Here is a 15,338-nt window from a genome sequence, read left to right as displayed (position 1 = left end):
CCCCAATCATGTCTGCCTCAACCCATGTGTTCAAGCAGTTGTTTTTCTTATGTGTTTCCACTCCTGTAGTTCTTCCTCTAAATGTGGGTAGCATCTTTACCATAAATCCTTCAGAGCTGTCCTGTGTCATTGCATTGCTGCTAGTACAGAAGTCCATTGCATTCTATTTTACCACAGTGTATCAGTCTCTGTTTACAATGTTCTTCTGGCTCTGCTCCTTTCACTCTGCATCAATTCCTGGAGATTGTTCCAGTTCACATGGAATTCCTCCATTTTATTATTCCTTTGAGCATATTAGTATTCCATCACCAGCATATATCACAATTTGTTCAGCCATTCCCCAATTGAAGGGCATACTCACATTTTCCAGTTTTTTGCTACCACAAAAAATGCAGCTATAAATATTTTCATACAAGTCTGATGGTTTTAGGTATATGCTATTTATTATTTTTAGGAAAGGTCCTTCTATTCCTATACTTTATAGTGTTTTCAGTAGGAATGGGTGTTGTATTTTGTCAAAGGCTTTTTCAGCATCTATTGAGATAATCATGTGATTTTTGTTTGTTAGCTTGTTGATATAGTCAATTATATGGATGGTTTTCCTAATGGTGAACCATCCTTGCATTCCACCTGATCATGGTGGATAATCCTCTTGATCACTTGCTCCCCTCCAATAATTCTTAATTATTCTTTTTCTTTTCTTTTTTCTTTCTTTCTCTTTTGGATCTATTTTCCAGGTCTGTAATTTTATCAATGAGATGTTTCATATTTTCCTCAATTTTTTCATTCTTTTGATTTTGTTTTATAGACTCTTGCTGCCTTGTGAAGTCATTTGCTTCTAGTTTTTGGATTCTAATTTTTAAAGACTGAATTACATTCCTGGCTTTTTGGTCATCCTTTTCCTTCTGGACTGTTTTTCTTTGTAGGTCATATTTCACTTTCTTTGCCTCGTTTTCAAGCTGGTCAATTCTGGCTTTTAAAACACTATTTTCTTGTTTTACTTCATGTGCCTCTGTTTCCAGATGACTTATTTTGCTTTTTAAGTTTTTTCCCCCAATTGTCTTCAGTCTCTCTTAATTGTTTTGTGAATTATGTTTTATGTTCTTCCAAAGCCTGAGTCCAATTTGCTGGAGTTTCTGCATTTTTGCTTGGTATTCCTTGGTCTTCCTCTTGGAACCATTTGCTCTTTGTTTATTACCTGGATAGGAGCTGTCAATTGTAATTTCTCTTTTTCTGTTGCTTACTCATATTTTTTCCTTCTTTCCTCCCTGTCATTGGCTGTAATCTTGCTCCTCTGATTATTTGCTGGATCTGTGGGTTTGGGCTATTTTGTCCTAAAGGAGTTTTTTGCTCTGCTGATTGATTAGATTCTGAAGGAGGATTTTAACAGGGGAATAATAGTCAGAAAAAATCTAGTGGCTTGTAAAATATAAATTCCTGTCTTTAGCATTTAAATCCCTTCCTATCTTTTCATTTCTCATCATATACTTCATGATCCAGGCATCCTAGGTTGGTTCTCTGCATGAACAATCCTCCATTTTCAGTCCTTGTGCCTTTATGTTGGCCATCCACCATACTTGGACTCCTAACCTTCACATCTTGAAATTTCTGGTTTCTTTTAAGATTTAAGGGCTACCCTCTACATTAAGCCTCTCCTGAGGCTGAAGCTGCTAGCATATTCTTTCCAAAAACTTCTTTGTATTTATTTTATAAATATTTTGTATGTGCTTACATGTGAACATACTATCTCCCTCATTAGAATGTAAGCTCCTCGAAGGCAGGCATTTTTGTCCTTGTATGACCAGTAGCACAGTAGGTGATACATGAATAGAAATGGAGGATAGAGACTGGAAATGGGGTTGTATTAGCTTAGGGAGCTCCTTATGAGGAAGTTCCTCTATCAATCCAATCTGGCCCCTTCTATACAATTTATAGCATCAGGATTACCTAGAGCAGAGGTGTCAACACTTCTCAGTGCTACTCAAACCATATTGAAATGTAACTGGAGGGGCATTTAGGTGGTTTAGGGGATTAAAAGCCAGACCTAGAGACAGGAAGTACTAGGTTCAAATCTGGCCTCAGATTTTTCCCATGTGACCCTAGGTAAGTCACTTAATCTGTATTGTCTAGCCCTTTCCACTCTTCTGCCTAAGAATTCATACCAAGACAGACAGAAAGAAAGAAAGAAAGAAAGAAAGAAAGAAAGAAAGAAAGAAAGAAAGAAAGAAAGAAAGAAAGAGAGAAAGAAAGAGAGAAAGAGAGAGAGAGAAAGAGAGAAAGAGAGAGAGAAAGGGAGAGAGAGAAAGAGAGAAAGGGAGAGAGAGAAAGAGAGAAAGAAAGGGAGAAAGAAAGGGAGAAAGAAAGGGAGAGAAAGAAAGAAAGAAAGAAAGAGAGAGAGAGAAAGGAAGGAACAAAGGAAGGAAGGAAGGAAGGAAGGAAGGAAGGAAAGAAAAGATGAAGGAAGGGAGGAAGGAAGGAAGGATGGAAGAAAAAAGCTTAAATTCCTACTTGTCATTTGATTAATTTCCTTTGTTATATGCTTCCTTAACAGGAACTACCAATGCTGATAGAGTCATAGGTCTGGAGCAAAATGTAGACATCAATAATTTCATCTGATTCTTACAACAACCTGTAACATCCCACTGGCATTGGGAATGGGGCATTGGATTTGGCATCACAAGACTTGGTTTGAATCCCAGGTGTTCTGTCACTTACCAGCTGTGTAACGCTGAGAATCACTTCCCCCTCAATGAGCCTGTTTCCTCCTCTGTGAAATGGAGAATGCCCTGTTTTTCATTCAAGGTTGTCATGAGGATCAAAGATGATGATGATGCATATAAAGCCTTTTTAAGCCATGAAGTGTTATAGAAATGTCAGTTCTTACTATCTTTTAGGTAAGCTAAATATTATTAAGTCCATTTGATGGATGAATAAACTGAGACTCAGGGAAATAAATTGCATTTCCTAAAGTCACACAGTCTGTTAGGGTTGGGCTTCTTCCCCCTAAACACCTTGTATCCACCTGTGAGAAGACTTATAAAATGTTAGAGTAGGAAAAAAACTTTGAGATATCTTAACCCAACTTCCTCCTTTTCTAGATCAGAATTTGAAAGGGGATACTACTTGGCCAAGGTCACCCATAACCAGTAAGAATGGTACTCCAGCATAGATTTTCTGACTTTCAAGTCTGTAGCTTTTTTTTAAAAAGAGATCTGGATGACCCACTGACTCCCTCCTCCTGCAACCCTCCAGGTTTGGTTCTGAGGGATCTCCCCTCTCCCCACTGTCCCCCATGGCTGCTGTCTTCTCCCTGCGCCCCACTGGAACCTCCCCCACCCTCTGCCCTTTTGCCTCCCTCTCTCATTCCTGGGAGGGTGAAATTGGATCTCCCAGTAAGTGACACCCTGGGCTATTTTGGAGTTGGACACTTGAGGTGGGGAGGGCGAGGAGAGCACGTCATCCATCCAGCCCAGCGAGGCTGGTGGGAAGGGGAGGGGGTGGTCTTTGCTGGAGCCCTCAGCAGCGGAGCCACTGCAGGGGCTCCCCAGTACAGCTGCCCCACTCCCTGTGTCTCCACCGGGTCTGAGGGAGAGAGGGAGGGGGAAGAGACCCCAGCCCTCTGCTCCCTCTCTCTCTCTCCAGCTGCTGCCCCCTCCCCAAAAATCCACCTTGGGACAAGCCTCCAGCCCTGACCACAACCCAGATTCCAGGTAAGCCTGTTTACAAGGGCAAGGAGAGGTTTGGAGAGACCACTGCCATAGCAGAAGGAACATTGGGTTGGGAGGCAGATTACTGGACTTCCAGTGAGTTTTGCACTCACTAATGGTGTGACCTTGGGCAAGTCCCTTTCTCATTTGGAGCTGCAATTTCTTCATACGTAGAATAAGGTACTTGAACTCCATGCTTTCTAAGGATCCCTCCAACTCTAAATCCTGTAAGGCTGGCTCTTTGTGTGTGTATGGGATGGATTGGGAGGAAAGGGGGGCGGGGAAGGATTTCTTACATTTGGGGAAGTCAAGTTGGTCCAAAATGTGTAGACTAGGAACAGCTGAGAAGGTTCTTGGGATCAAACTGGGTCTCTTAATTGTCCTGAATGCCTGAAGGTCATGGTATCTTTGAGGGAAGGAATAGAGGCCTCTTGGGGTTCAGCGGGGTTATGATTTCACTCTCCAAGGTGGGACCATCCGTGCTGGAGCCCTGAGCACAGGAAGGGATTGGTTGACACTTGCTTGTGGGACAGAGCCCTATAGAGGGCTTCCCAATTCCTGAGCTTCTGGGGGCAACTTGGATCTTGGCTATTTCCCTCCCTCTTTCCCTTCTGCAGCTTCCCTCTAGACAGAGGGGCTGATCTTTTTTCTCCCCCTTTTCATTTCCCAGCATTTTATCTTGGTTTCCCTCTCCTGAATCATGTTCCTCTCTCCATTTTCAGCCTCCCTAAACCCTGCCCTTCAGGCAACAGTTCAAGTACTGTCGCTCCCATAAACTATATCCATATCCCATACCCCACACAGATTTGGGGAGACTTTGCTGGGCCCTAAGCTGCCCTGGTTGGGAGTAGACCTGACAGCTGGGTCTATTTTTAGGCATGTTGGTTGGTGGGGGTTGGGAGGAGTTGACATCCAACTCCAGGCAAGAATTTCCTGGCACTTGTGGCCAGTGTTGGGGCTGGGGAATGTTCAGAGGGGACCAGCCCAACCCCTTCCTCTTGAATCTCTCTCCCTTGGACTCCATCCCCTTAAAGCTCCTGGAGAAGAAGGGGCCAGTGGTCTTAGTCCCTGGCCATGGTGAAGGGACGAGAGGCTCATGGTCCCCTTCTATATTCTCAAAGATCTCAAGTCTGGGGTAGAGGTCAAACTCCGTACAATGGTGGAAAGGAAAGTCAGGAAGGCTCTCTGGGTGTACAATGGAAGAAGGAGATAGGCATGTGGAAGAGAAGGCTAATGGCCACCATATTGACAGAGCCTGTCCAGAGGATAGTGAGAAGACTGGAAATCAGATCATCGGAAGGACATTGATCAAAGGGACTGGGGATGTTTAGAGAGAAAGATATGGCCAGGAGGAAACAAAATGACTGTCTTCAAGACTTATTTCACCTGGTTCCAAAAGTAAGAACTAGAAGTAATGGGAAGAAGTTACAGGAAGGCAGAAGTCAATTGAAGGTCAAGAAAAATGTCCCAACAGCCAGAGCTGTCCCCAAATGGCCTCCTTGGGAGCCAGTGATTTCCCTTTGACCAAAGGACCACTTGTCAGGGATATTTCTAGGAGATTCTTCTGCAGAGACAAAGAGGACTTGACGGCTCCATTCATAGTTAAGGCTGCCATAGAATTCACATGGGCCAGCCCCTCAGGAAGGTCCAGCACCCCCAGCAAAAGGAACGAAGGGGGGAGCAGCTGGGTGGCTCAATGGATTAAGAGTGAGGCCCAGGGAAGGGAGGTCCTGGGTTCAAATCTGGCCTTAGACACTTCCTAGTTGTGTGACCCTGGGCAAGTCACTTAACTCCCATTGCCTAGCCCTTACCACTCTTCTGCCTTAGAATCAGTATTGATTCTAAGATGGAAGGTAAGGGTTGGGGGAAAAAAAGGTATGAATGCCTGAGTTAACAGGGAACAGATTCAGGTCTCTTCCCTGAAAGGTAACTTAGGGTCCAGCTAGAGTGATGGTCACAATGGGGAGGGTGGGAGGCTCTGGAAGGTTGGGGGAGAGGGACACAATGATCCCACTTCTACAAGGAACCTTCCCTGATTTCCCTCCATGCTAATTTCTTCCCTCTGTGGATTGTCTCTAATTTAACTTGAGAGGGAAGTGCTATTATTACCTTCATCTTAAATTTGAGGAAACTGAGGCAGACAGAGGTTAAGTGGCTTGCCCAGCTGGTAACTGCCTGAGGCTGGATAGGTCTTCCTGACTCCAGGCCTTGTGCTCTGACCACTGTGCCACCAGCTGCCTCCAGGCAAAGGTATCTATGGGAGATTAAAGAAAATTCACTTTAATCAACAACTATTTATTAGGCACCTAGGGCATGCAGAGCCCTATGTTGAATGTTGGGGTTACAAAGACAGAATCACAAACATAGGATATCAGTCAGTCAATAAATATTTAAGTACCTACTATGTGCCAGGTATGATGCTAAGGGCTGGGGACACACAAAAAGAGCACAAGATACTTTCTGCTCTCAAGGAGCTTATAATCTATGGGGGAGATCACACATTTAAAAAAATCCTAGCCCACTGGGAAATGATGACCCAGCTGCGTTGGGCCCCTTCCTTAAGGGGAGGATCTAAGGGGAGTTCTCCAATGTCCACCATTTCCAGTTGGAGGAAGAGAAGGGCCCCAGGAGCAGGGGCTGCTGAGGAGGTATAAATTTTAGAGCTGGGGACCTTAGATAATCTCCTTTATTCTAAATCATTTTATAGAAATGGGAATTGAGCTATAGAAAGGAGAAGTTTCTTCACTAAAGTCATAGCTATTAAGTGACAGAGCTGGGATTTGAACTCATGTCTCCCAACTCCCAGTATAGTACATTCTCCTCTAGTCCACCTCTGAACTAATCCTACTATTAGGCCTGGGTTAGGCTGGTGGCAAAGGGTGTGAAGAAAATGGAACAAGACTGAGAAATTATAAGAGTATAATCAATAGGACTCAGTGATTGATTGGATATAAATTAATAATCAAAGTCAGTAAATAAAATAAAATAAGAAGCATACAGGTAGAAAGAACTGTTGCAGTTGGAATGCACATGAAAGCATATGATTTTTCCCTTGTTTATTTGGGTTTATGTTTTGGAATTTTGATTTTATAAGATTATTCATTTACAAAAATAAACAATGTGGAAATATTTTGCATGCTATTACATGTATAACCCCGATCAAATCACCTGCCAGCACTGGAAGAGGGAAGGGAAGGGAGGGAGATAAGTTCCATCATATAACTTAGGAAAACTTATATGGAAATTTATTATTACATGTAATTGGTAAAAAAATAAATGAAAAGAAGAAATGCTAAAGTTTCAAATAAGCTAATGGGAGTAAAGGTCAATGAAAAGAGAGAGGGGATTTTTGTTTGTTTTTAAAGAGGAAAAAAAAGATAAGATCATTTTGGAGAATGGATGTGTATGGACAATAAAGAAAAGTCAGAGCTTTTAAAAAAGAAAAAGTATATTGGTGTCAGTGCTGAGAGAGGCAGACAGACAGGCAGACAAGAGAAAGGGGCATCCCCCTTGCCCAGGCACCAGTGATTGAGTTACTCTGAGGTGATAATAGTGCAGACATCCATCCATCTGGCTTAGACATCTGTTTCTTATACACTAGCTTGATTCAAAGTGCCATGACTGAAGAGACCACATCCTAATGTGATCAGATCCTTACTCTCCAGCAGAGTTTCTGTATCTAGTTGATAATTAATAAATGATGATTGAGGAGTGAGAGTACCCAAGGGTTTACCCACTGGAAGCTTGGGGAAATGGCATGTATCTTTTTGGATAGTGAGATCCTTAGAGAGGTGGTGGAGTAAAGTGCTGGGTTTGACATCCTAAGGTCTGGGTTCAAGATTTCCTTCCATCATTTAATACCTTTATGTCTTAGAAAGTCATTTCCTGTAGCCAAGCTTTGGTTTTTTCATCTGAACAAGCAAGCATTCTTTGCTTTCCCCTTTACGGGTGATTTCCCTACCACAAAATGGTAATATTAATTTACTTTTGATATTGATTGATTGGTTGAGACTATTGATATACAAAATGGCAGTATTGATTTAAATTCATGGAGAGTTCTGCCAGGATTAATTGGGCATTTGATGTTAAAGTTGAATTTATGACCTTAGGCAAGCAAGTTGGGGCTGCTTTTCCATCTGTAAAATGAAGAGGTTGGATCATGTGAACGCTAAGATTTCTTCTGGTTCTAATATCATTTGAGTCTATGGGCAACCTTGGCCTGGGAGGTAGGAGACCTTGGTTCTAGTCTCAGTTCTCCAAGGAGCCCATTGTGTGTCCTTGGGTAATTCACTTCCTCTCTTGAAGGCTCAGTTTCCATCTCTATAAAATAAGGGCTGACAAATGAGAATGTTAAGGTCCTAGGACCACTTAACGGGATGAAATCCAAGGTCCTTCCTGCTTAAATATCCTCTATTCCTATGAGAACTGAATCTGTGACTTATATTTCCTCATGCCTCCCAAGAAACTCACTCAGTACACCAGAAATGTTAACAAATGCTTGTTGATTTAAGGAGTAATTGATAGCTCTACTGGAAATACGGATAGGCTGAGGGGACCCAGAATTAAAGATGGATGAGTTTTCAGAAGAGTAAGAATATTGTTTGGTAAAGAGAAGAAGGGCAGCTACATGGCTCAGTGGATGGAGTGCTGGTACTAGAGTCAGAAAGAGTTTTCATCAGATACTTACTAGCCATATGACCCTGGGCAAATCACTTAATGCTGTTTGCCTCAGTTTCCTCATCTTTAAAATGAGCTGGAGAAGGAAACAGCAAGCCACTTTGGTATCTTTGCCAAAAAAACTCCAAATGATGTCACAAAGACTTAGACATACCTAAAAATGATTGAACAAAATCAGAGAGAAGGATGATATGTTTATAAGTCTTGAAGGGTTCTTTTTTGAACCAGCTTTTAGGCATTATCTAATGCATGGTTTATTAATTTTTTATTTAGAACAAAATTCTTGTAATAAATATGCATAGTCAAGCAAAATAAATTCCCAAACAGTCCATAACAAAAAATGAATGTCTCACTATGTCCTTTGAAGCCATCACCTGCCGCTTCTAGGCTTTGCCATCAGTCCTCTTGATCTTAGTTGGCAATTCTTAGATCTTTCAAAGGTATTTTTCTTTACAATGTTGTAATTGTATAAATTGTTCTCTCTTGGTCTCAATTTTCTCCTCTGCAAAATGAGACAAATTTTTCACATGGATTTACAAATGAGTTCTATCAAGTGTCTAATGAGAAGTTAATATCTATTCTACATTAATTTTTCTCAAATACTGAGAAATAAAACATTCTATTAAGTTTCTTTTATGAAAGAAATATAGTCCTAAATACCCAAACCAGGAAAGGATAAAGCAAAGAAAGAAATTAAGAGAAAGATAATGTTAAGAGATTAGAGATGTAAACACAAGGCACATCTTCGAGCATGCTCCCCTTTTAGGGAACATAATATGCATGAATAGCCAGAAAAAGAAATTGAGAAGGCATGGTCAGTCAGGTAGGAGGAAAACCAGCAGAGAGTAGTACTACAAAGACACAAAGAGGAGAGTGTCCAGGAGGAAAGGGCAATCAACAGTATCAAATGCTGCAGAGAGGTCAGGAAGAATGAGGATTGGATCCTTGGATCTGGTGATTAGATCATTAATAATTGTAGAGAGCAGCTTCAATTGAATGATGAGATTTCAAAGATCTAAGAAATAAGATGTGGAAATAACAAGTGTAGACAGCTTTTTCCAGGTGCTTCGTTGTGAAAGAGAGAAGAGATATAGGATGACAGTCTGAGGGGAGTCAAGTGAGGATTTTTTAAAGATGGTGGAGACCTGAATATGTTTATACACATCAAGGAAGGAGTTAATGGATAAGGAGAGGTGTGTGTGTGTGTGTGTGTGTGTTGTGTTGTGTGTGTGTGTGTGTGTGTGTGTGTGTGTAAGAGAGAGACAGAGAGACAGAAAAAGGATGATTATGGGGACTGTCTTGGAAAGGAGAAAGGAGGGGGATGAGATCAAAGAAAGGGATGTCATATGGCAGGATGGAAAAAAGCACAGGATTTGGAATCAGAGAATCTGGGTCCAAATCTTGACTCAGTCACTTACTGCCTGTGTGATCTGGTCTGAGTTACTCCCCATTGTGGGTCTCAGTTCCTTATCTGTAAAATTAGAGGATTGGACAAAATGATCTCTCAGTTCTAAATCTATGATCCTATGAACTATAGACCAATATAATTGATGAATGCCGATTCAAAAGTTTCGTTATTGTTCCTATTTTACCTTTGAAGGGATTAAGACTTAGAGAGGTAAAATTTGCCTATGATCACATACAAAACAGGATTTTAATCCAAGTCTCTCTTGACCTCAAGGTCAATACTCTTTTCAGTGTAGCAGAGGTGACTGTTATTCAGTTGTTTTTCAGTCATGTTAGCCTTTTTGTGACCCCATTTAAGGTTTTCTTGGCAGAGATACTGGAGTGGCTTGCCATTTCCTTCTCCAACTCATTCTACAGATGAGGAAACTGAGACAAATTTGCCCAGAATCACATAGCTAGTAAGGATCTGAGGCCAGATTTGAACTCAGCAAGATAAGTCTTCTTGATTCTAAGACCAGAGCTCTATTTGGAAACCCTACAAATCTGCCATCTATTTTTTGAGGGAATCTCCCCTCCTTTTAATAGTCTTTTTTAAAGAAGAGGAAATTATAGGTATCCCTTTCACATCATGAGAGTATGCAAGTGTAATGCCCTTGAGATATGGGAAATCCTTGTAAAATTTTTTGGTGTTCTCTTTTGTATCAGAAAAGAAGTCTGATTTTTTCTTTTTCTTTTATTGTGTTTATAGTACCTTATTGTAAAAATTTGGGTTAAGGCTTGATCATAATTTGGTGAAAGGCTATTTTATGCATTTCTGAGTTTTTAAACTTTTTTCTGTTATCTGCTGACCTTCACTGGTCCTCTGTGGCTTCTGCAAAACTCCCCTAAAATTCCCATTTAATTTCTTATGTGAAACCATTATATATGAAAATTGCAATGGGGAAAGTTGTGATGAGGAAGGGATACCTGTATTTTCCTGGTCCTGGTTCCTGAGATCCCAAGCTAAAAAACTCAGGCAAAGCTGAGCCAGGTTTTTAATTGTCAAATTAGTCAATTTTCTAATTGTTTAACTGTCAAAAAGTCAAAGCTGCACAAGACCAGGATGAAGGAGATGAAGCTGAATAGCAATTTGAGTGAAAATGATTCGTTTCTAGCTTAGCACGGGTCAGCGGAGAGGCATGCTAGTGCAAAAACAGCACAATCTCAGGCTCCATTAATGGAAGCATTTCCAGAGATAGCAAAAGACCCATTAGATTTGGTGTCAAGGGATGTGGGTTTGATTTCAGGTCAAAGGGGCCATGACTCTCCTGCCATTGTCACTTACTACCTATGTGATATTGAACAAATCACTTCTTTTTTTGATGACTCACTCAGACTTCTCATCCATAAAATGAGGGCTTGGATTAAATTAATTCTGGTAGCTCTTCCATTTCTAAATCTGTGAAGAGTAAGGAAATAAACATTTCTTAGGCATTTACTATTTGCCAGGTGCTGTGCTAAATGCTTTAAAAATATGATCTCATTTGATTCTCCCAAAAACCCCGTGAGGGAGTTGCTATTATTATACTAATTTATGGTTGAGGAAACTAAGGCAGGCAGAAGTTAAGTGACTTGCCCATTATCACACAAATAGGAAGTATTTGAGGCTGGTTTTGAACTCAGATCTTCCTGACATCCTATACTCTACCCACTGAGCTTCTGAATAGGGATCTTGTTTGTCCTTTGCCTAATCAAGCCATAATTGAAGGACTAAGATGAGGTCTGGGCACCATATTTTAGGAAAGGTATTGACAGTTGCTTTGTTTTCAGAAGATGTGGGAAGGAGCTATAGAATATGCCTTGGGAACACTGCTGGAAGGAATGGGCTTCTTTAGCTTGGAGAAGACTGAGAAGCCATGACTCTCCATCTACTACCCAGCTACGCCCAGGACCCCTGAAATCTTAAGTCTAAAAGTTATAGACAATATCCTCATCTGTTTCAGAGGAGAATGTTCCCATATTACAAGTGCCCTAGACAAATGAAATCATAGATCCAGACCAAAGAGAAAAAAAAATCTAGGTACCAGACTGGACTTTTTGTTTCCTCATTGCTGAGAGGTTCACCATCTGCTCAGAGCAACAACACTGGAGAGGCTGAAAAGTTTCCTGGATATTATAATGAATATTTACTGAATAATATATTAATACTTACTGTTTACATGTAATATATTTTCATCTAATCATTGTGTGTTTAAGTGGGGGGGTCTGGAAACCTGAGTTCTAGTCCCGGCTTCCCCAGGAACTAGCTTGATGTGTGACTTTGGACAAATCAAATTTTCACCTCCCAGTTTCATTAATAAAGTGAAGGAATTGGACTAAATGTTCTTTTTGGTCTCTTGCAGTTCCCACCCTCTGACTTTTATTGTTCTTGTAATCATAGAGTTGGAAGGAAACTTGATCTTTAATTTAACTGATGCCTGAGTGAGAATCTTTTCCATGACAAACTGGACAAGTCACTTAAACTCTTGGTGCTTGTGGAAATTCTCTGAGGCTATGTTACAAATATTCTGCCAGTCTGCTCCAGTGACAGGCAACTCACTCTCTGTCAAGAGAACAAGGGAATTTCCTTGATGGGCTGCTTTCATTGTTGAAAAGCTCTCTCTTGAGAGGAAACATGGTGAGGGAAGACAAGAGAGCCAGCATCAGACAAATGTAAAGACTTGTGTGTAGTCTTGGGGAGAGGAAGTCAGAAACAGATCAGAGAAGGCTTCCTGGAAGAGCTGGCATTTGAGTTGGGCTTTAATGGATGGGTAGAGATTGAACAGGTGAGGTGGGGAAGGAAGAACATCCCAGGAAGAGAGAACAGCATGAGCAGGATTAGGGAGGAGCAGGGCATGGTGGGGTGGAGGTGGGGCAGGTCATACAGGTTGACTGGAGTGTTAAGCAGAAGAATAATGGGACATAAATCTGGAATGGTAGGGTGGCACCAGAGGATGGAGGGCCTTGAGTGCCAAAGTGAGTTTGAACTTTACTAGACAACAGGAAGTTGTTAAAGGGTTTTGATCAGTGATGAGAAAGCAGCTTAGTGGGAAAAGATTTGGCTTTAACCAGAAGTTATGAAATCATATGATTCTTCACTCTCTGGACTTCTCCACTTCTTTGTCAATGGCCTGGGTCCCCAGGTTCTCTTTCCAGTTCCCTTTGTGTGTTTTGTTCTCCAAACAGAATGTGAGCACCCTGAGAGTGGGCTGTTTTTCTTTTATTTGTAACCCCAATCTTAGCACTGTGCCTGGCACATTATAATTACTTAAAGAATGCTCTCTCTCTCTCTCTCTCTCTCTCTCTCTCTCTCTCTCTCTCNCTGAAACTGTACCCAACTGGAGCCAACTGTTTTCTGTCCCTTCCTCTCATTCCTCCCCACCTCCCCCAAGCTGGAAGGGACCTCAGAGACCATCTAGTTCAACTTCATTTTTAAAGATGAGGAAACTGAGGCATAAAGGCCTAAAGTGGCCCAAGTGTCCAAGTCAGGATCCAAACCGAGATCCATACTTGGTGTTCTGTCCATAGATTTATGCTGCTTCTCTACAAATGGTAGGGAATTATAATAGAAAGGGAAAGGATACTAGAGTCAGAGGACCCGAGTTCAAATCCCACCTCTGCTGACATCTCTGTGACCCTGGACAAGTTACTTAATCCCTCTGGGCCTCAGTTTCCTCATCTGCTGAAATATCAGTTCCAGCCCCTCTCTCAATCTCTCTCTCTCTCTCTCTCTCTCTCTCTCTCTCTCTCTCTCTCTCTCTCTCTCTTTCTCTCTCTCTCCATCTTTCTCTCTCTCTCCATCTTTCTCCCTCCCTCCCTCTTTCTCTTTCTTCCTCTCTTTCTCTCTTTCTCCATCTCCTTCTCCCTCTTCCTCCTTGCTTCCTTCCCTCTCTCTCCCTTTCTCTCTGTCTCTCCTCCATCTTTTCCTCCTGCATCTCCCCTCTGATGGTATAATTATTTAACCTCTCTGGACTTTGATGTTCTCCTTTACAAAGTGAGAGTGCCCACTGAGATACTCTGTAAGGGTTCCTCTACTTTCATTATTTTTTTTATTATAAATATAATTTATTTTACCAATCACTTGTAATAACACATTTCCACATAAGTTTCCAAAGTGATAGGATCCAAACTGATTCCCCAACCCCCATCCCCTGCTTCCCTCCCTCTTCTCAGGGCTGGCAGGCAATTCGATCTGGGTTATACATGTATGATCCCATGAAATATATTTCTCTATAGCTCATTTTTATCAGAGAATAATTCTAAAATCCGAGCCATCCCTCAGCCCCGACCCCGTGCCATTCCCCCGACGGCGGGGCGATGCCCTGGTTGCTCTCGGCTCGGGTCCGGGTGCAAGGATCGCCGCGGTCTCCCCGCTGGCCTGCCCCGCAGCCGCGCCCAGCCTCCCCCCGAGAGCAGAAGCTACCAGAAGGGCAGTGAGTCAGCAAGCCCTGTTTTAGGCAGCCCCGCGCCCCCCTGCCACGGGCTCGGCCCGCTCCTCCCTGGAAGGATTAAACAGGATTAGCGTGCTAGGAGAGCAAGCTGTTCCCCTGCCCTGGCCCCTCCTGCGCAGGCTCAGAAGCTCCGCGCTTTGGTCCTTTCCTCGCCGGGAGGCGTCACACGGGCGGTCCACACCGCCTACCCGCTCCCCTCCCGGACCCAAAGCAAATGGAGAGGTGGCTGGTTTAGTCACGGCCTGGGTCAGCCTGTGGCCAGGGCTGGGGCTCCGCTCGGGCTTTTAGAGATCACTTAGAATACTCCCGGCCTCGCTGGATAGTAAGCTGGGGGTGGGGTCCTCAGAAACCATGCTGGAGGTCCTGGTGGCTCCTCCGTTATCCCGCCCGGACCCCTTCTCCCAGGAGCGAGCCGCTGGCGCGTGATGGAGCGCATTCCCTTTGGCTCAATCGGCGGCTTAGAGTGCCGAAGTCTCGCTTCTGGCCCCCACACAGGTCTTTAAAAGGTCTCTTCAGACGCTGCCCCACTCCTCTCATCTCAAATGCCTGGTGCGGGTGAGGAGGAGCGTGGTTCCTGCCTTTGGTGGGGCTTGTCTCAAGTACATTTATTCAAGGTGGACCGAACCAGGTAACTGAGTGGCTCAGTGGATGGAGAGCCAGGCCTAGAGATGGGAGGCCCTGAGTTCAAATTTGACCCTAGACATTTCCTGGCTGTGTGACCCTGGGCAAGTCATTTAGCCTCCATTGCCTAGTCTTTATTCTTATTCTGTCTTGGAACCAACACATAGTTTTGATTCTAAGCTGGAAGGTGAGACTTCAAAATATATAAATAAGTGAAAATAAAAGAATAGAGGTAGACTGAGGTACAGATTCTGAGCAAGATCAGTTTATTTAGTGATATATATGTATATTTAGTGAAATATATGTATATTTGGTGATATAGGTATATTTAGTGATATATATATTTGGCGATATATTTATTTAGTGTATATTTAGTGAAATATATGTATATTTGGTGATATATTTATTTAGTGTATATTTAGTGAAATATATATATATATATTTGATGATATATGTC

At 42.4% G+C, this 15,338-nt stretch overlaps 1 protein-coding gene across 1 annotated transcript in view; it reads left to right on the top strand.

Moving 5' to 3' along the window:
- The first annotated feature begins 3,529 nt into the window (after positions 1–3,529).
- OBSCN (obscurin, cytoskeletal calmodulin and titin-interacting RhoGEF) overlaps positions 3,530–15,338 on the top strand; it is a 301,647-nt gene continuing 289,838 nt past the window's right edge. Inside the window, exon 1 of the mRNA XM_044676976.1 lies at positions 3,530–3,710. The gene's annotated coding sequence lies outside the window, so the exon portion shown is untranslated. The remainder of the gene's footprint in view (positions 3,711–15,338) is intronic.

This window comes from Gracilinanus agilis, chromosome 1 (genome assembly GCF_016433145.1).
Source record: "Gracilinanus agilis isolate LMUSP501 chromosome 1, AgileGrace, whole genome shotgun sequence".
Taxonomy (NCBI): domain Eukaryota; kingdom Metazoa; phylum Chordata; class Mammalia; order Didelphimorphia; family Didelphidae; genus Gracilinanus; species Gracilinanus agilis.
Note: the sequence above shows the minus strand (reverse complement) of the source record. Positions and strands in the feature narration are given on the sequence as shown.